General features: G+C 39.8%; 2 long non-coding RNA genes across 7 annotated transcripts in view; one reads left to right on the forward strand and one right to left on the reverse strand.

Annotated features, from left to right (window-relative positions):
- Positions 1-4,867, forward strand: part of LOC140606447 (uncharacterized) — a 46,569-nt gene extending 41,702 nt beyond the window's left edge. The window contains exons 4-5 of one of the 2 annotated variants that reach the window (XR_012008761.1): positions 2,917-3,104; positions 4,727-4,867. This is a non-coding gene — a long non-coding RNA (uncharacterized lncRNA). The remainder of the gene's footprint in view (positions 1-2,916; positions 3,105-4,726) is intronic. The other variant, XR_012008764.1, reaches the window with a different exon arrangement.
- The window catches only part of LOC140606446 (uncharacterized), a 23,300-nt gene continuing 2,778 nt past the window's right edge, over positions 1-20,522 (reverse strand). For 2 of the 5 annotated variants that reach the window (XR_012008760.1, XR_012008756.1), the window contains exons 2-4: positions 16,460-16,580; positions 13,066-13,204; positions 6,739-7,190 (exon numbers count right to left, since the gene is read on the reverse strand). This is a non-coding gene — a long non-coding RNA (uncharacterized lncRNA). Of the gene's footprint in view, positions 199-3,367; positions 3,487-6,738; positions 9,351-13,065; positions 13,219-16,459; positions 16,581-20,522 lie in introns of those variants that run through there. The other 3 variants (XR_012008757.1, XR_012008759.1, XR_012008758.1) reach the window with 3 other exon arrangements.

A 20,522-nucleotide genomic window follows, 5' to 3' on the forward strand; every position in this document is an offset into this window, starting at 1 on the left:
ATTTCTAGAGCAAACAAAACTTTCTTTTTTTTTTTTTTTTTCTTAGTGTCTTCTGGGTCCCAACATTTGTGTTTTTATGGCAACAGCTTGACTTGAGGTCCTGCTTCGAATGGTTCAAGTATTTTAAAGGTTCTGCTTTGCAAACTTCAACTGGACACAGAAGACCCTGGGTTCATTTGAGGCCACCAGAACAGGATTCTAAAGGAGAATATGTTAGTTAGTTAGTTAGTTAGTTAGTTAGTTAGTTAGTTAGTTAGTTAGTTGATTTAGTTGATTACAATGATATTTTCACAACAGACTGAAAAACAGACTGAAATTTCATCACTCAGAGAAAGGCTAGAGACTCCCACATTCCAAGAATCTTGCCAACAGATGTTAAGATTGCCTACTTATCTGCTGCTGGGTGACTGTCTGGGTCCCACTCTGAGTATCAAGGAACATAGCACCTATTTTTCTTCCCAGTCATACGACCATTTGAGAACCCCATTCAGGCGGATATAGGATCATCAGAATGAACATTACTCCTCAGATATACAAACATTTGCCTTAAGGATTTAGCATCCCTGGTTACCCATCCTAGACAACTGTTTTACCAGCTGGTTGCCTTTGGGCTAGGGTCTTACTCTGTCTTTCAGTTTACCATCTATAAACTGGAAAGTAACAATAGGGTTATATTGAGGATTAAATAATAGTTCATGTGAAGCTCTTAGCACTATTCTTTGCCCTGGTAGTTCATATTACAAGAAGATGAATAAGCATACTGAGGGCTCATGGTCACCTGGTTTTGTGCTCCAGAGTGGGTTTGGGTTACAAGAAACACAGAAAGAACACAGAGGCCCAGGTTCTAATCCTTGCCCTCACCTCCTTGCCTTCAGCTCCCTATTGAACACCAATGCTATAAAAATTAGAAGTAACATACAGGCAGCAATAGGATCAGTTATCTTGAGTGGCTGTTAAAAAAGGCTTAAGAATAAGTGAAGATAAAATTTAAGAACCAGAAGAGCCTCAGAGAATCTGGACTCCATTCACCCTCCACTCACTTCTCTTTACAGACAAGCAAATGAAGTCCAAAATCTAACACCAAGCCAACAATAGAACTGATTCAGGGAGACCTTGGTAAATTAGAGACTCAGGGAAATATTAAGTTTTAGGAAGCTGTGAAGAAACTAATATTTACTGGTAGTTGTTGTATTAACTTTTTAAAAAAGATTTTATTTTATTTGTGAGAGACACAGAGAGAGAGGCAGAAACATAGGCAGAGGGAGAAGCAGGCTCCCTGTAGGGAGTTCGATGCGGAACTCGATCTCAGGACCCCGGGATCACCACTGGAGCCAAAGGCAGATGCTCAACCACTGAGCCATCAAGGTGTCCCTGTTGTATTAACTTTAAGTAAGTTTTTAATAACAGGTAAATCTGATGCCCAGACAGAAAGAGCATTTTGTTATTAAGGGAGCGGGAGTGTAGAGGAAATGGGCGGCTTGGACTAGAGAGAGGGGAAGGTGAGGCAGGTAGAAGTCATATAGCGAAGTAATCCCTGGAGGGAGAAGGGCCCACAGAAGCAGTCTGTGACAAAGCGGTTTTGAGCTGGTCTGTGTTGCTGCTTCCTCAGCAATCAAATGAGTGTCAGTGTATCCTGTCCTATCCTAGGAAATTCCTTTGCTGGCGATCAGTGGAAAGCAAAAAAGGAAGGGCAAAGTCTAAAGTGTATGGTGTTTGTGTAGAGAGAAAACCTGATCACCTAGATGGTGGTGGGTAAAAATCCTGTCAGAGGTAAAATAATCTAGCAAGTCTTTCAGGGGTATTCTAGGTTGGGAAGTTTGGGGAAGAGAAAAGAGAAAAAGAACTTTTATTTCAGTCTCTACCATAGGCCAGGCACAGAATAAGAGCTAGATGGCATTTTTAAAAGTAAACTCTATCCCCAAAGTGGGGCTCAAACTCAGGACCCTGGGGTGGAGAGTCATATGCTCTACTGACTGAACCAGCCAGGTGCCCCATAGATGGCACTTTTTTTTTTTAAGATTTTATTTATTTATTCATGAGAGATCCAGAGAGAGAGAGAGAGGCAGAGACACAGGCAGAGGGAGAAGCAGGCTCCATGTAGGGAGCCTGATGGGAGACTCGATCCCAGGACTCCAGGATCATGCCCTAGGCCAAAGGCAGGCGCACTAAACCGCTGAGCCACCCAGGTGTCCCAAAGCCATTTTTTAAAACAGCAATTTTAGTAAGATATAACTCACATACCATACAATTCATCCATTTTTTAAAAAAGAATTTGTTTGTTTGTTTAATTAATTAATTAATTAATTAATTATTTATGAATGAGAGAGAGAGAGAGAGAGAGAGAGAGAGAAACAGCATGAGCCAGAGGGGTAGAGGGGAAGGCAGAGAGATGCAGGGCTCAATTCTAGGACACTGAGATCATGACCTGAGGGAAAACCAACAGTCGAGGGGATCCCTGGGTGGCTCAGCAGTTTGGCACCTGCCTTTGGCCCAGGGCGTGGTCCTGGGGTCCCAGGATTGGGTCCCACGTTGGGCTCCCTGCATGGAGTCTGCTTCAACCTCTGCCTGTGTCTCTGCCTCTATCTCTCTGTGTGTGTCTCTCATGAATAAATAAATAAAATCTTAAAAAAAAAGATAAAACCAAGAGTTGGGCGCTCAACCAATTGAACTACCCAGGCGCCACTCTCATTGTGGTTTTAATTTGCTTTTCCTGATACTAATAATGTCAAGCATCTTTTCATGTGCTTATTGGCTATTTATATATTTTCTTTGGAGAAATGTCTATTCAGATTCTTTGTCCATTTTTTAAAAATTACATTGTCATTTTATTACTGAGTTGTAAGAGTTCTTTATATATTCTAGATACAGGTTCCTTTCTCAATATGATTTGCAAACATTTTCTCCCATTCTGTACAGTTTTGTCACCTTCTTGATGTTATCCTTGGAAGCAAATGTTCTTTCAATGAAGTCCATTTTAGTTATTTTTTTTCTTTTGTCCTCTGTAACTTTTGCAAGTATCATACTAATCAGCGTGAACCATGAATGAAACATAAAGAGAAGCAAGAAAAATGGATGCTTGGCACTACTGGGAAATACTACATTACGTAAGAATCTATTGCATTTATGCTATCTGAGAGAAAGAATTTAATGTTAGTCTTTTCTGCTACCTAAACCCTCTGTGACTCAAATCCATAGCATTCTGTCCCCAACACAGACAGCAGCCCAACCTATTCTGTTTCACAGATACTAGGCATGAGCTGTGGAGAAGTGTTGCCCTGGGGCCTGAAAAAAAACTCAAAAGAGTAGATGTTTAGGAGAGATCATGTTGGTTCTAAACTGAGCATAGAATCAAGAATGGCAGAGGTACCTGTGGGGCTTTTTGTTTGTTTCTTCCTCTTCAATATGTAGCAGGTACTACCATGTATGTGGGGGGAAAAAGGTTACCACATTCAGAGGCTTATTTATGCTTAAGACTGTCATTTTTACCTAAAGGGAAAAAAAAGATTTTTTAATATTTGGTAAAATACACATAACAAAATTAAGGAACCTATGTGGTGTGTTTTTTAAGATTTTTTTAAAAGTAATTTCTACACCCAATATGGGCTTGAACCCCCAACCCTAAGATCAAGAGTCTCATGTTCTACTGAGTGGCCAGGTGCCCCAAGGTGCCTGTGTTTTTTAAATAAATGTGTATTTGTCCTATGTGCTGAAACTAGAGCAGAAGTCTCTCCTGCCTGCATCTGCAGGTGTTATTTCTGGAGTTTTAAGAAGAGACTGGCATGAAAACCTAGAGTTTAGGTAGAATCATCGTGGAATTAGTTAACTAGGAACCAACGTCTCGGTACAGAATATCTTACTATATCTCAAATCTAGAACTATATCATGGTCCTGAGTCTTTAAAATAAGTCTCATTGGTTGGCTTCTCTTAGATAAGAGATTTTTACCATCCCATAAAGGTATAGATGATGTAGATGTTTGAGATGTTTTAGAAAAGCCAACATATTAGAGAATTTAACCTATCAAATTTGTGATTTTAATTTGAAATGTTTATTGTCATTAGATATTTTAAGATTTTTATCGAAGTACTCCGTGCTTTGCAATGTAAACTATATTCTTCAATATAGTTTAAAAAGTAAAATAGTGACTTGAGACGACCAAAAACAATAGCTCCCAGTCAATTCCAATAGTAAACACTTTCCATTCTTTTAGTTCTTCTCGTAATTACCTCTACATTTATGTGATATACTGTTCTATTGATTCATCAGTTGCAGTGACTTCTTATGATACATGTGTGTTAACTACTTCTTACACCCTCCCCCATCCAACCTCCAAATACAGTTATATCACAGTTTTTGCTTGGGTCCACATTTTACATTTTAGTTACCATGACTATGTAAACATTGTTCAAGGCTGATCCAACAGTATACTGTGATTTTACTTCATCTCTCATAAACCTATTTAGCTTTCCCGGAATTAATAATTAACTCAGTTTTTAAAGAAACATTTCTATTTTAGATCAGTTTTAAATTTACAGAACTATTGCAAAGATAGCAACAGAGAGACCCCATAACACCTCCATCTAGTTTCCCTTATTATAACAGCTTACATTACTTACACTGGGGTAGAGCTATCACAATTAATGGATCAATAATCATGCATTAACTAAAGTATATTCTATTCCGATTTCCTCAATTTTTCCCTAATGTTTTGTTTTTTTCTGTTCCAGAATCCTGTCTCCTTGGACTCCTCATGGTTCTGAGAGTTTCCCAGACCCTCCCTGTTTTTATGACTTTCACAGTTTTGAGGAATGCTAGACGGATATTTTGTAGAATAACTGTCAATGAGGATTTGTCTTATGTTTTTATCATTATTAGTGTGGGGTAATTTATTTTTGAGAAGACTATTCTCATTAGATCATACCAGGTGTACCTATTATTGATAGGACTTATCACTGTTGGCATTAACCTTGATCTTCTTGCTTAAGGGAGGATCAACAGTCCCTGCCTCATTAAAGTCACTATGTTCAGCCCACAGTTAATAATGGGGGGTTAACTCTACATACATTCATAAATGAATTCTATATGGGAGATTTGTCTATTCTCCCTATTTATTCAATCATTTATTTATACAGTACAAACTCATGGATATCTATTTTTTACACTTCAGGTTATCCAATACAATTTTTTTTCATTATTTTAAAATTGTTCCAGTTTGGCCATTGGGAGTTGTCAGGGGGCTCCTATATGCCTTTGACAATATCTCCATCATTATGGTGGGATTCTTTAAAATTTTATTTCTAAAATATATTTTTTAAAGATTTTATTTATTTATTCATGAGAGACACAAAGAGGCAGAGACATAGGCAGAGGGAGAAGCAGGCTCCTTGCAAGGAGCCCGATGCAGGACTCACTCCTGGACCCTGAGATCACACCCTAAGTCAAAGGCAGATGCTCAACCATCAAGCCACCCAGACATCCCTTATTTTTAAAATATTTGAGACAGAGAGAGAGCAGAGGGCGGCACAGAAGGAGACCCGGAATCTCCAGGAGACTTTCACTGAGCAGTCAGATGTGGTGCTGGACCACACAATCCTGAGATCATGACCTGAGCCAAAATCAAGAGTCAGACACCCAACTGACTGAGCCACCCAGACTTCCCAGATTTTTTTTAAGCATTCTCTTACTTTCTGGCACTACAAAATGCTACAGGCTTACAGTCATTTCTCCAAGGAACTCTGGTTCCTTCTACCGGAGAATGGTATTAGAAGCCAAGACCTGAGTGCTAGGTATGCTCATTTCTACTAGGGTGTCTTGCTTCTAGGCCCTCCCAGCTGACAGAAATAGGAGATATACACAGTATGCTAATCTATGTATACCCTCAAATCTATAAATATTTCTATATGTAGTTGAGTCTCTATATATAAACATGAGTTCATACCATCTTCAACTCTATTCCAATTACCACATGAATCATCCTTGCGTCTTTCTCTCCTTGTCTATAAGCTCCCATTCCAATACTGAGAACATAGCTCTCACCATCAGCCTTCCACTTACTGGTTCAATTCCAATATACAGTTTTTTTTCAGAATTATTAACCCAGGAAGCAATCCGTTTATCAGTGTGTATACAGTGCTTATGTACAGTTCCTTCTGCCTTTAGTTTTACAGACTACACTCATTTCCAAAGTTACTTAGGTAAGAACTTTATTCTCCCACTCCCACCAGAGAGCTTGCTTCATATATTTGCAATATATTTAGATTTGTCACATTATGCATTTTATACTGGGTTCCCTCAACTTCCTAAATGATACTTAAAATTTGCATGCATTAAACTTTATACTCTTTGTGCTGTAAAGATGGGTTTTTGAAAAAGTTCTATAGATTTTAATGTTTTATACTCGTCATTAGAGTATCCTACAGAATAGTTTCACCATCCTAAGCCCATGTGTTTCACTTCCCTCTTCCTGAGTCCCTGACAACCATGATCTATCATTTCCACAGTTTTGTCTTTTTCAAAATGTCATATAATTGGAATCGTACAGTATGTGGTTTTTTCAGACTGGTTTCTTTCCCTTATCAGTATGCATTTAAGATTCATCCATGTTAAGACTCCTAACTCTGGGAAACGAACTAGGGGTAGTGGAAGGGGAGGAGGGCAGGGGGTGAGGGTGACTGGGTGGCAGGCACTGAGGTGGGCACTTGACGGGATGACCACTGGGTATTAATGTTGGAAAATTGAACACCAATAAAAAAATAAATTTATTTAAAAAAAAGATTCATCCATGTCTTTTCATAGTTCATTTAACTGCTGAGTAACATCCCATTGTATGGATACACCAACCTCATTTTTCATGCGCTTAAATATTTTTGAACTTACCATTAAATCTTGCAATACTCAATACTGAAATGTTTCAATACAAGTTTTACATGGTCACTTTTTTCAGATGATCTATCCATTACTTTTTTCCCCTGCTAAAGACACCACACTTGCAGTTTTTCAGTGTTCTGCTCTAATCTAGACTAGCTGTCCTCAAAAAGAGCTGCAGAGTTGTCTTCCTGGGTTTGCCCTCTGACATCATACTAGAAATTCCATTGTTTCTCTCCACATAAACTTCTTGTTCTCTGCATCCAATGTCTTCTTTTTTTCTTGGTTTACTTCTTTCTTTTATTGGAACAAATTTCCAGCACCTTCCTGAGAAATAATGAATGGAAGATAAATCATTAAAAATTCTGGCTTTGGGATCCCTGGGTGGCGCAGCGGTTTGGCGCCTGCCTTTGGCCCAGGGTGCGATCCTGGAGACCCGGGATCGAATCCCACGTCGGGCTTCCGGTGCATGGAGCCTGCTTCTCCCTCTGCCTGTGTCTCTGCCTCTCTCTCTCTCTCTGTGTGTGTGACTATCATAAATAAATAAAAAATAAAAAATAAATAAATAAAAATTCTGGCTTTGCTCATGACTGAAAGTTTGGATGTGTATAGAACTAAACACCAAAAATAAATTTTTACTCATAAACGTCAGGGAATTGTTTCATTGTGATTGTTGTTTTAGCTTCCAGTGTTGTTACTGAGAAATCTGATATTCTGATTCAGGGCTGAGAGGGAGATTGTGGTAGGTGATGTATTTTGTTTTCATGAAAAGATTTTAGGATATTTTACCTATAGTATTCTAAAATTTCACAAGGATATAATTTGGGGAGTTTCCTTTTAGTTCATGGTGCTGGGCATTTGGTGATCTCTATCCATTTGAAGACTCCTATCTTTTAGTTCTGGAAATATTTCTGTACTAACCTCTCTGATAATATTCTCCCTATCATTCTGTCTTTTTTCTGGAATACTCATTAGTAGTTTTTAAACTTCCTGAATTCTCTAATTTTCTTATTTTTTCTCTCAGTGTCATCTGTTTTTCTAGTTTCTGAGAGGTGTCCTTGCTTTTTGAATTTGTTTCATTTCTTTACTATCATAATTAAAGGTTTCAAGAGTGTTCCTTTCTTACCCCATAATTGTTTTTTTTTTTTAAGATTTTTTATTTATTTATTCACGAGAGATACACAGAGGGGGTGGGGGCAGAGACACAGGCAGAGGGAGAAGCAGGCACCATGCAGGGAGCCCGATGTGGGACTCATCCAGGGTCTCCAGGATCAAGCCCTGGGCTGAAGGCAGCACTAAACGGCTGCGCCACCGGGGCTGCCCCCATAATTGTTTTATAAATACACCACACACATCTGCTCTTTTTCCCTACTTGTTTCAGCCTCTTGTTGGATATTTTCTGGCAGTCCTTGACTGACCGTTCATATTTATGAGTAGGCACTAAAAAGTTGATTGTAAGCAGCATATAGAAGGGCAGGACCTGACTGGAGGGAGAACTGGCTACAATTCTTTTGCTTTGGGTCAAAATTTTCCAGAGCTTCTATCTTTTGTGTCAGTCTCCACCACTCAGGTACCTGGCACCCTGTTTCAGAGTCTTTCATAGGTTGTGTGAGAGAATTCAGCTTGCTTTGGGTGCCCTTCTGCAACTCTGCCAGGCTGCCAAGTCACTCATTGACTTCCCACTTCTACTTTCTCTACTTTTCCCACTTTCTACGTGTGCGTATGGTTTAAAGCCTCAGGCGTCTTCTAAGTTTTATCAAAGAGGATTTGGTCTATGGTCTTTGTTCTTGTGTTTTTTGAGATGATAGTGGAACCGATACGTCTATACTCTGCTATCTGAAAACCAGAAGTCTTCTAGAACCATACTTATTTGGAAAGGTTTGAATAATATTTGATTTTAATATGAAAAGTTGAAGAGGGGGATCTCTGGGTGGCTCAGTGGTTTAGCGCCTGCCTTTGGCCCAGAGCGCGATCCTGGAGTCCCGGGATCGAGTCCTGCGTCGGGCTCCCAGCATGGAGCCTGCTTCTCCCTCTGCCTCTCTCTCTGTCTATCATGAATAAATAAATAAAATCTTAAAAAAAAAAAAGTTGAAGAGAATTTGGTTAACATTCTAAACAGAATTTTTAGATAATTATTGGATTGTAAGTAGTGTTACAACAGGAAATTTTGCTTTGTATTAAATGTGCATGATGGCCATAAGTACCCTATACGGGTACCATTCCCAACACACTTACACAGTTAGGGTACAGGGCATAAATGAAGTTCTGCCAATTAGATGTACTTATGCCCTAATATAAACTATAAAACTTTCTGCTATAGACAACCACTCCTAAACCATCTGTTATTAACAGCAAAATAGGTACACAGTAATGTCCACAATGAAGGTCTCTGACTTACCAGTGGAAATGATCCAGTTCTTCTTACGCATTTCAATAATACTTACTGTGCATGCTCAATTGCTTATGGTTGGCATACTGGAAATTAAGCTGAAGGAGATGGAAGACTAGGATAATCAAAACCAGGACATCAAAATGACAGTATCAAATGTCAATATACTGAATACCCAAGCATCAGTGTGTATTTACTGAGCAACCTCTGTGTGCCTGTATGACAGGCTAAAAAAAAGAAGGCATGACACCTTTCCTCCTGGAAATTTCAGTTCACTTAGAAGAACCACAACATACACATGAGCAACAAGGACCAAATAAGACAGAAGATAGAAGTGTGGCAAAGCCCATCTTCTTGGCACTTTGCAGTGTGTTGTGTTAGTAAAATTTGGGGTTGCCAGTATCTAGTTTCTAACTTCTTGGGTGTTGAGAAACAATTGCAGAAGTGGCAGCCCAATAGCACAATTCAGTGTTAAGGCAATCGTGGTGGTGGTGACTAGGACTTCCTAGTCCCAGCTCTATGACCCCTGTTGGATTTATTTTGTCTCAGTAGTTCAGGTTCTGGCCTCCTATCTCCATTTTCCTGATTGTGGCAGAAGCAGCAACATTCTTGATAGATCAGTTCTGTCATGTTCTGGGAGTCATGCCAAGAGGTATACCTCGAGTCCACTCCTCCATTGCTTCCAACAATTTGGCAAGTACCTAATTTCCTATATTCAACCCCTTTCTGCTTAAGACAACCTAGAGATGTCAGTTTCCTATATTGAACCCGGACTGGTAGAGGACTAACATTAGGAATTTGAAGGATTTGAAAGAATCAGTTATATTGAATCTGTAATTAAATGTTTTGTGAAACTTGAGAACTACTTACTTAACATGCTAAATGTCGAGGATTTAATCTTTTAAAAGTAAGTTTTAATTGAATAATAATCATAGAATAAGTAAAAATAATGGATCTTATCTTTACAGAAGATTAATAATTACCAAAATGTTTGATTCTAAAAACATAGGAGAAACTACATTTTTTTTTAAAGACTTTATTTGACAGAGAGAGAGAGAGAGAGAGCGCGCGCGCGCGCACACAGGTGGGGGGGCAGGAGAGGGAGAAGCAGGCTCCTCACTGATCAGGGAGCCCAACACAGGTCTTGATCCCAGGACTCCAGGATCAGGACTTGAGCCGAAGACAGACACTTAACCAACTGAGCCACCCAGATGCCCTGAGAAACTAGATTTTAAAACTTAAGGATTTTAATATATTGAATATCAATTAAAACATGAGGTATAAATAGTAACGCCCTGCAACAGAAACTCCCCTTAGACATTAAAAAAATACAACTGACATTTAGCACTATCTCTCCAGCCCCTTACACAGAATCTAACATCAGAGTGTTCAATGAAATTTGTTGAGTAAATGAGCAACAATACCGTGGGAAAGATTTCATCATCAGAATTTTAATGAAGAAAGTGAAGTTTAACGCATCTTTTCCTTTCTGGAGTCAGACCTAGTTTGTGGGGACACAGCTAAACACACCAAGAAGGTTGGAATTGGTAAATCCAGGACCTGTTCCAGTGCCTCCCTCAGAAAAATTGTGAAGATGGAAATAAGCCAGCACCCCGAATGCACTAACTCATTCTGTGGCAAAACCAAGATGAAAAGATGAGCTGTGGGGATTCCTGGGTGGCTCAGCAGTTTGGCGCCTGCCTTCAACTCAGGGTGTGATCCTGGAGTCCCGGGATCGAGTTCTGCATTGGGCTCCCAGCATGGAGCCTGCTTCTCCCTCTGCCTATGCCTCTGCCTCTCTCTCTGTCTCTCATGAATAAATAAATGAAATCTTAAAAAAAAAAAAAAAAAAAAGAGACAAGTTGTGGGGATCTGGCATTGTGGTGTCTGCATGAAAATGAAAACAGTAGCTGGTAGTGCCTGGACCCACACCACCACTTGTACCCTCGCAGCAAAGTCTGCCACCAGAAAACTGAAGAAGTTAAAAGACCAGTAGAAGCTATAGCATTTGAAACATTGCCAGCCTAGTAAATGGATTAATTTACGTAACAAAAACAAAACCCAGAAAGAAAGTGAAGTTCAGAAAAACTTATCACTAGATAAGTAGCCTTTAAAATTGGGGAAGACACCTGGGTGGCTCAATGGCTCTGGGCGTGATCCTGGAGTCTGGGGGTTCCTGCTTCTCCCTCTGCCTAAGTGTCTTCCTCTCTCTGGGTCTCTCATGAATAAATAAAATCTTAAAAAATAATATAAAATTGGGTGTATACACTCAGGTGGTGTATAATAAAATACCATATTTTTTTTGTTTTTTGTTTTTGTTTTTTTTTGAGAGAGTGGGAGGTAGGGGCAGTAGGAGAGGGGGAGGGAGAGAGGGAGAGCACCCAGCACCCAGAGGGGAGCCTGATGTGGGGCTCGATCCCACAATCCTGAGATCATGACCTGAGCCAAAATCAAGAGTTGGACAATCTGGACTGAGCTATGCAGGCACTCTTAAAATACCATCTTTTTAAATTTTTTTAAAGATTTTATTTATTTGAGTGGGGGAGAGAGAGAGAGAGAATGAGAGTGAGAGTAAGCAAGAGTGCAAGGGGCGGGGGCGGGGGGGGGGGGGGGGGACGGGAGGAGCAGCCTCCCTGCTGAGCAGGAAACCCAATGTGGGCTTGATCCAGGATGCTGAGATTATGACCTGAGCAGAAGGCAGATGCTTAACTGACTGAGCCACCCAGGTGCCCCACCATATGTTTTTTAATCAAATGTCTTATTATGTACACAACAGTATAGAAGTCATATATATACATATATATATATGTATATATATAAGTCAATATATAAAAATGTACATACATGAGAGGTTTGTGCTAAAAAATGTTTAATGATTAAAAAAAGTGTTTAATGATGGTATGACTGATCAGGAAACTTTGTAGGCTACTGTGGAGGATCAAAGGCAAACTGTTCTGGGTAGGTGTTATGTTTCTTCATGTTTGTAACCCTGAAGTACCCCAGCTAGGGCCTGGCATAGCAAGATAAATGTTCAGAATGAGAATGAATACAGGAACAGATGAATTGATTAATAAAAGGACATTTATTTGTTTATTTATTTATTTATTATTTTTTAAAAGGACATGCATTTAGATGTCCTGGATAATATAATGAGCACGTGAAGGTGTCAGGATGCAAATTCAGATCTGCTTACCTCCAAAGTCTATACTGTTATAAGAATAGGTTGATGCTCAGCACATGAAATAGATCAGCAAAGAGGAACCTAATTTGTTTGTTTTTTTAAAGATTTTATTCATTTATTCATTTGAGACACACAGAGAGAAAGAGAGGCAGAGACACAGGCAGAGGGAGAAGCAGGCTCCATGCAGGGAACCCCATGCAGGACTCGATCCTGGGACCCCAGGATTAGCAGGCACTAAACTGCTGAGTCACCGAGGCATCCCCGGAACCTAGTTTTTAACACACACACACACACACACACACACAGATAAGCCCTGAGCAATAGAGAAAAGCATTACATTAATCAGGTTTTTATCATCCTGTCAGCTTTTCCACAAGGGAGACATTCTTCAGAAACACAGAAGGGCAAAAGAGCTACATCACATTTCCTCCAGTTATATATTTGGCTGGAGGAGGCTCCAGGATACGGAGGCTGTATCCTGCATCCTCCTAGAGGCCAGGGACACTTTTGCTTCTTTATGTGATACACAGAGGGAATTTCTCAACTTTTTTTTTTTTTTTTTCAGCATAGGCCTGTAAATCTCCCAACCCTTTTTGCCTGCCACAAAAACAAACAAAAAGAACTTCACCTACCTTCTACTAAGCTAGATCCCCACGATATCAAGTTAGTCACAAGACAAAGTTGTGTTTCATTTATTCTTCCCTCCAAAGTAGAGTGGACTAACATCTGAACCACAAATGTTGATAATCCAAGGGCACAGGAGTTCAGAGCCTGAATACAAAGCACTGTGAAATTAGTGAAAACGTCTGTGTACAGGGCACTCTACTACTAGTCGATTTCTACATGTTATCACATTTAACCTTTTAACCTTTATAACAACCCTAAAAGTACTATCATTATCTCCATTTTATAAACAGAGTCTTAACCAAGTTAAGGAACTTGTACAAAATCACACGAGTAAATGGTTTAGGGAATTTTTTTTTTTTTTTTTTTTTTTTTTTTTTTTAATTTTTATTTCTTTATGATAGTCACAGAGAGAGAGAGAGAGAGAGAGGCAGAGGGAGAAGCAGGCTCCATGCACTGGGAGCCCGACGTGGGATTCGATCCCGGGTCTCCAGGATCGCGCCCTGGGCCAAAGGCAGGCGCCAAACCGCTGCGCCACTCAGGGATCCCTGGTTTAGGGAATTTAAACAAAAACCCATCACACCAGATCAGAATTCGAGATTTGTAGAATCTAGAAGAAGATCTGTAGAGTAGTGCCTCTGCCCACCCATGGTTGCCATTAGGTAATAAGAAGTAAACCTTTTGTGAAGCCACTGAAATTTCTGAGGTTGTTTCATTATTGTAGGCTTACCTAACACAATTTAGTTGATACAGGTAGCTTTTTTACTGTTTATAGTGGTGCAAACTTTGGAAACCACTTTAGTAACTTGGTACAGTGCAAATCATGCTTAGTGAGAGCTTCCATTGCTTTATAGCATCCCCAAGCAAGTACTTTCTTTGATTTAGGACAAAGGCTCAAAAATGATGGTGCTCTGCAGGCAAGACTCAATCTGTGGGGGTGTGGCTTTGGCATTCAGATTGTTGAATACAAATTGCTGCATCAACATTTAGAGAGAGATTTTCTTAAGGGCAATTAGAGTATTTAAAGAGTACATTGTCAGATGGAAATGTAACTAGAGCCCCAAATATTCTTATGGGTCTTGTGAACTAGCAAACTAGGAGTTTATAAGAAACTTTTTGGCACTGTAACTTGATAAAACATTATTAAAAAACATGACTGTAACTTTTTTAAAACCTGTATTTAGGGACGGCTGGGTTGCTCAGCGGTTAAGCATCTGCCTTTGGCTCAGGTCCTGATCCCGGGGTCCTGGGATGGACCATAGGCTTCTCCCTCTGCCTATGTCTCTGCCTCTTTCTGTGTGTCTCTCATGAATAAATAAATAAAATTCTTAAAAAAAAAAAAAACTGTATTTAGTTGAAGCTAAAAAAAAAAAAAGACCATGTTAGAGTGATAAGCAGTTATTGTATCCATAAAGGTGAAGGATCTGAATAATCCTTTAGACTGTTTCTTTTGTGTTAAGAAGCCTACCTAATGGGGCTTTCTAGTTGTGCAAATTTTTAAAAAATTTTTTATTTATTTATGATAGTCACAGAGAGAGAGAGAGAGAGAGAGAGGCAGAGACGTAGACAGAGGGAGAAGCTGGCTCCATGTACCAGGAGCCCGACGTGGGATTCGATCCCGGGTCTCCAGGATGGCAACCGGGGCCAAAGACAGGCGCTAAACCGCTGTGCCACCCAGGGATCCCTCTAGTTGTGCAAATTTAAAGCAACACCCACTTGCTCATTTTGAGGAAAAACTATAAAGAAAGCTTTTTTTCTAAATGCAGATATTTTAGATTGAGAAGCTGAATATATTACTTGGACATATAAATTATGCTTGGTAAATACATGCTATTCCTTCATGAGAGACACAGAGAGAGAAGAGAGGCAGAGACACAGGCAGAGGGAGAAGCAGGCTCCATGCAGGGAGCCCGATGTGGGACTCCATCCTGGGTCTCCAGGATCAGGCCCAGGCTGAAGGCAGCGCTAAACTGCTAAGCCACCTGGGCTGCCCCAATACATGCTATTCCACTCTAAATTATTAGAGGGGCTAAGAAGGTACAGATAGAAATATTTCTTAGCTCATTACTGATTTGATATGTTTTTGTAGGGATGAGTATGTTATTTAAGATGTGGAATGCACTGTATCAGAAACTGAGATCCAAAAGACCACATAAAAGATAGACTTCATCTCTTATTAAAGGAAATGGAACTGGAAAAGAAAAAATATACTGGACTATGTTTGGCTGGCAAGGTTCATCCTTGACTATGTACTAAGACTATCCTACATGTGGTATTAATTGTGAACAATCCAGACTTCAGAAAATATACCAATGTTGGCCCATTAAGACCTGATGAAATTGTTCTGGTGGAGGTGGAGAGAGAGATTATATTCCTGCAGAAAGAGAAGAAGTTCCTCTAAAGGCAAACAGTCTCACTCTCAATCATATACAAGATAGATCCCAAGACTGGAAATGGAGACTCTGAAGCCAAAGGAAAGAATGTTTTCTTCCCTGGTGTCTGGATTCCACAGAATAGAAAATAACTGCGAAGGAATTGCATCTGGTGAGGCATAGTGGCTCTGGCCACGTGGAAGCAAGTATGAGCCAGACAAGGAAGAGCCTCATTGGCATGGGTCTAGATAATGGGCCAGCACCAGCCTGAAAGCTGGGAGGATACCAGAACTGTAGAATATAATCTGCAAATTTTGGGGAAGTTCATCTGCAAATTCCACAGTGAATGGACATTATTAGATATTTACTTAGAACAAAACCTGTTATGAACTCTTTGCATGCTGCATTACTTCAATGCAAGAATGGTTACAGAAACCTTCACTCTTGCACTGGCAATTTTCAGTCAACTACACTACAAAAGAATGCAATTACAAAAGAATGCAAGCAGAGCAGATCAACAACACCTCTTTTTCAAAGCTGGTCCCACCCGCAGGGCAGTTGGTTTCCACCAGTTCTAGGTACCATATGCTAAACTTCAGTAATGGTTAATGAAGCGCCTGTAAAAAATGTTACTTCTAAAAAGTGTATTACTTATGGTTACAAATATTAACAATGTAAAATATTACCCGTGATAAAAACACCTGGGGGTTGGGGTAGAAAGAAGAGAGACCATGACAAAACTGTATTTTGAATCTGGTTTAAGTAAAAATCACAAGAACAGGTTATTTTCCTCTTGGTCAGAGATTGGCAAACTTTTTCTGTGAAAAGCCAGACAGTAAATATTTTAGGCTTGTGGATCATGCAGTCTATGCTGCAACTACTCCACTTTGCAAGTAAATCTAGAAAATAACTCTGACAGTTTTAAGCTAATCTGGGATATCCTTTAAAAAAAAATACCTATACTCTCAAAACTTTTAAATAAAAATTTTTATTGAAATTATTTCTAACAGGGGTGGCCAAGGTGACTCACTCCATTAAGTGTCTGCCTTCAGCTCAGGTCATGATCCCAGATCAGTCAGGCTCCCTGCTCAGTGAGGTGCTGGCTTCTCCCTCTGCCACTCCTCCTGCTTGTACTCTCTTGCATGCTCTGTCTGTCCAATAAATAAATAAAATCTTTAAAATATATATATATATATTTTAAATATATATATATATTTCTAACATACCTATAGCATTACTAAGATATAATATCACTATTACTAATAGTCACAGCTAACACTTATACAGGACCCAAGTTATAAGATTTGTCAAAAAAAAAAGAGTAGCATTTTTGGCAAATAAAGCATATCCGACATATTTTTTTAATATTTTATTTATTTATTCATAGAGACACAGAGAGAGAGAGAGAGAGTCAGAGACACAAGCAGAGGGAGAAACAGGCTCCACGCAGGGAGTCCGACGCGGGACTCATCCTAGGTCCCCGGGATCACGCCCTGGACTGAAGGCGGCGCTAAACCGCCGAGCCATCCGGGCTGCCCATCCGACATATTTTTAATAAAGTTCCTTAAAGAGGGATCCCTGGATGGCGCAGCGGTTTGGCGCCTGCCTTTGGCCCAGGGCGCGATCCTAGAGACCCGGTATCGAATCCCACATCGGGCTCCCGGTGCATGGAGCCTGCTTCTCCCTCTGCCTCTCTCTCTCTCTCTCTCTCTGTGACTATCATAAATAAAAAAATTTAAAAAAAAACCATAAAGTTCCTTAAAGAGCCATTTACTCCAATTAGGAAATGTGCAACATGAATTGCAGTTTTAATTTTTAAGGGAAAGAACTAAGAAAGAGAGAGTCATAATATTAATAGGAAGAGGGAGACATGGTGAAAATATATCTATTTGTAACATCATTTTAATAGCTGGTTTCTGGCAAGATCATATCTTATTGTTATTAACGATGGGAAGAAATGGCCAAAAACAAAACAAGAAGAGTCAAAGAATAAGGGAAGCCAGTCCTAAAATAAGATTACCCAGACTATATTATTAGAGGACTTATTTGGGCCTGTAAAGTGGCCATCATTTTTATACTGTGAAATGAAAACAATCCTTGTACCCATTGTGTCTATCCACTGGTAGCAACATGATGAGGTTTCCATAGAAACAACATTCTGCTCATCTAACGGCCCACCTCTTTCAAAAGGCAGTTACCAAACTGTCAATAATTTTAACAGAGATTTTACTGGTAATAAAGAAGTTACAGCAGAAATCTGTCCTCCGTAGAGTTTGCTAGAAATGAGACAAATATAAATGAAATAAAAAGATATATACTAGTCCTTCCTTTTTCAGAGAATATTTAGCACTAAAGCAAGTGGAACAAGGGAACAGAGTCATGCAAATGAACTGTTCCTGAAGGGAACTCCTGTACACAGTAGAATCAAATATTCCTCATCTCTGTGTCTCTTTACCCAGTAAAAATAAGGAATCCCCAAGGAAGACAGTAGGGATTGACACATGAATATGGAAAACAGAACTTCCAGATTCAAAAAGCCGTATTACAGTGCAAATTATTCTAGAATACTCACTATCCCCAATAATGCCTTTAGAGAAATGCATTAGCGAGTGACTTACCTGATTTTGTAAATATTTTTCCCCATTTAGAAAAAAAATTTTATTGAGTTACAATTTACATACTATACAATTCCCTTGCTTTATGTACGTACAATTCAATGATTTTTAGTATATTTACAGGGTTGCATAACTATCACCACAGGTATAGAGAATAAAGTGTTCGGCAAATAACTGAAAAACTGGGTTGTGTGACTTCAACCTTTTTTTTTCCCTCAAGTAATTATTTCCAGGGTAAAATATAGTGCCGACACTAGTATATATTTACTAGACTGAATTGAAAGCATTTAAAATTTTTTGAGGAAAAAAAGAAGAAAAAATAAAATAAAATTTTTTGAGGAAGTCACTTTTTATAAACAGCAACAGTGTTAAAAATAAGGCAACTTCTGAGGATTAAGCTAATAAAATGTATACTTCATAAATTAGCTAGCTGTGGGAGCAGCCCTAAAACTACCAGTGAATGTGTAATTGAGGGGTTGGCAAATACTGTGAACCCCTAATTAAGGTGAGGATGTAATCTCAGGAGGAAAACTGGAAGTGGTTGTAAATCGGTTAGCAGAAATCTAATTTGTCTAGTATGCTGTTCAAAGTTTATGTGAAGATCTGCTACAGAAAGAGACTTGTCAGGGTGCCTAGGTGACTCATTCAGGTGAGCATCTGACTCTTGATCTCAGGGTCCTGAGTTCAGGTTCTGCATTGGCTTCTGTGCTGGAGGTGGAGCCTACTTAAAAAAAAAAAATCTCCAGTCTTTACCCAGCATCATTGTCCAGGGAGCAGACACACAAAATCCAAGGGGTATAAATGAAGACATATACTCTGAAGTGGGGCAGGGGTCATTTTTTAAGGTCTCACCACTATCTGAATGAGATCTCTCAAAACAATTCGCCTCATTTTGCTTTGATTACTCATTTACTAAGCAACTGCCTGATCTGTTTTCCAGACCTGCCAAAACAGTTGTCTTGGTGTATACAATCTGAGCATCCTGGCTACCAAAAATGAATCTGTTCCCCCCACTCCCTGCCTCCCAAAAAATGAATAAATGGTTTGGTTTGCTTGCTTTCTTATTTTTTACTCTTGTGGACTAAAATATGTTAATTAACTCTGGGATACTAATATATTTTTAAAAAATATTTATTTATTTATTAGAGAGAGAGAGAGAAAGAGAGGCAGAGACACAGGAGGAGGGAGAAGCAGGCTCCACACAGGGAGCCCGATGTGGAACTCGATCCCGGGACTCCAGGATCGCGCCCTGGGCCAAAGGCAGGCACTAAACTGCTGAGCCACCCAGGGATCCCCTGGGATACTGATATTAAAATTACGCCCTTGAGGTACCTGGGTGGCTCAGTCTGGTTAAATTTCAGATTCTTGGTTTTGGCTCAGGTCATGATCTCAAAGTCCTAAGATTGAGCCTTGTGGAGGGCTCTGTGCTCAGATGAGAGTTGGCTTGAGATTCTCTCTTTCTTCCTCTGCCCCTCACCCCTACACTCGTGCTCTCTCTCAAATAAGTCTTAAAAAAAAAAAAAAAAAAGAAAAAAAAGAGGGGCAGCCTGGGTGGCTCAGCAGTTTAGTGCAGCCTTCTGCCCAGGGCATGATCCTGGAGACCCAGGATGGAGTCCCACACCGAGCTCCCTGCGTGGAGCCTGCTTCTCCCTCTGCCTGTGCCTCTGCCTCTCTCTCTCTCTCTCTCTCTCTCTCTTTGTGTGCCTCATGAATAAATAAATAAAATACTTCTTTAAAAAAGATCACAGCCTTAACTGTAATAATCACCAAACTAATGTCATCCTGGTAGACCTTAAAAAAGAGCCACTCAGGGATCCCTGGGTGGCGCAGCGGTTTGGCGCCTGCCTTTGGCCCAGGGCGCGATCCTGGAGACCCGGGATCGAGTCCCACATCGGGCTCCCTGCATGGAGCCTGCTTCTCCTCTGCCTGTGTCTCTGCGCCTCTCTCTCTCTCTCTCTGTGATATCATAAATAAAAATTAAAAAAAAAAAAGAGCCACTCAGACTTTTCCTGCTATATTCTGACCTCATGATGGACCCCAGAATCTCTAATTTGGTTACATCAAATACAATAAAAGAAGCCAAGAGAGGAGCAAGAATATCCTATTCATTCTATATTAAATTCTACTTGTATTCATCTGAACATCAGAAATAACTGCCTGAAAAAAAAAAAAAAAGAAATAACTGCCTGAAATTGGACAAGAATAAATCAAAGCAAATTTACAATTTTCTTATTTTTCTGGAATGAAAATGTCTTGAAATTAATTAATTAATTAATGTCTTTTCTGCTACTAACCGAGTAGCACAGTGCTAAAAACTGAATAAATTTGTTGAAATAGGGATCCCTGGGTGGCGCAGCGGTTTGGTGCCTGCCTTTGGCCCAGAGCGCGATCCTGGAGACCCGGGATCGAATCCCACATTGGGCTCCCGGTGCATGGAGCCTGCTTCTCCCTCTGCCTGTGTCTCTGCCTCTCTCTCTC

This window comes from Canis lupus, chromosome 16 (genome assembly GCF_048164855.1).
Source record: "Canis lupus baileyi chromosome 16, mCanLup2.hap1, whole genome shotgun sequence".
Classification (NCBI taxonomy): domain Eukaryota; kingdom Metazoa; phylum Chordata; class Mammalia; order Carnivora; family Canidae; genus Canis; species Canis lupus.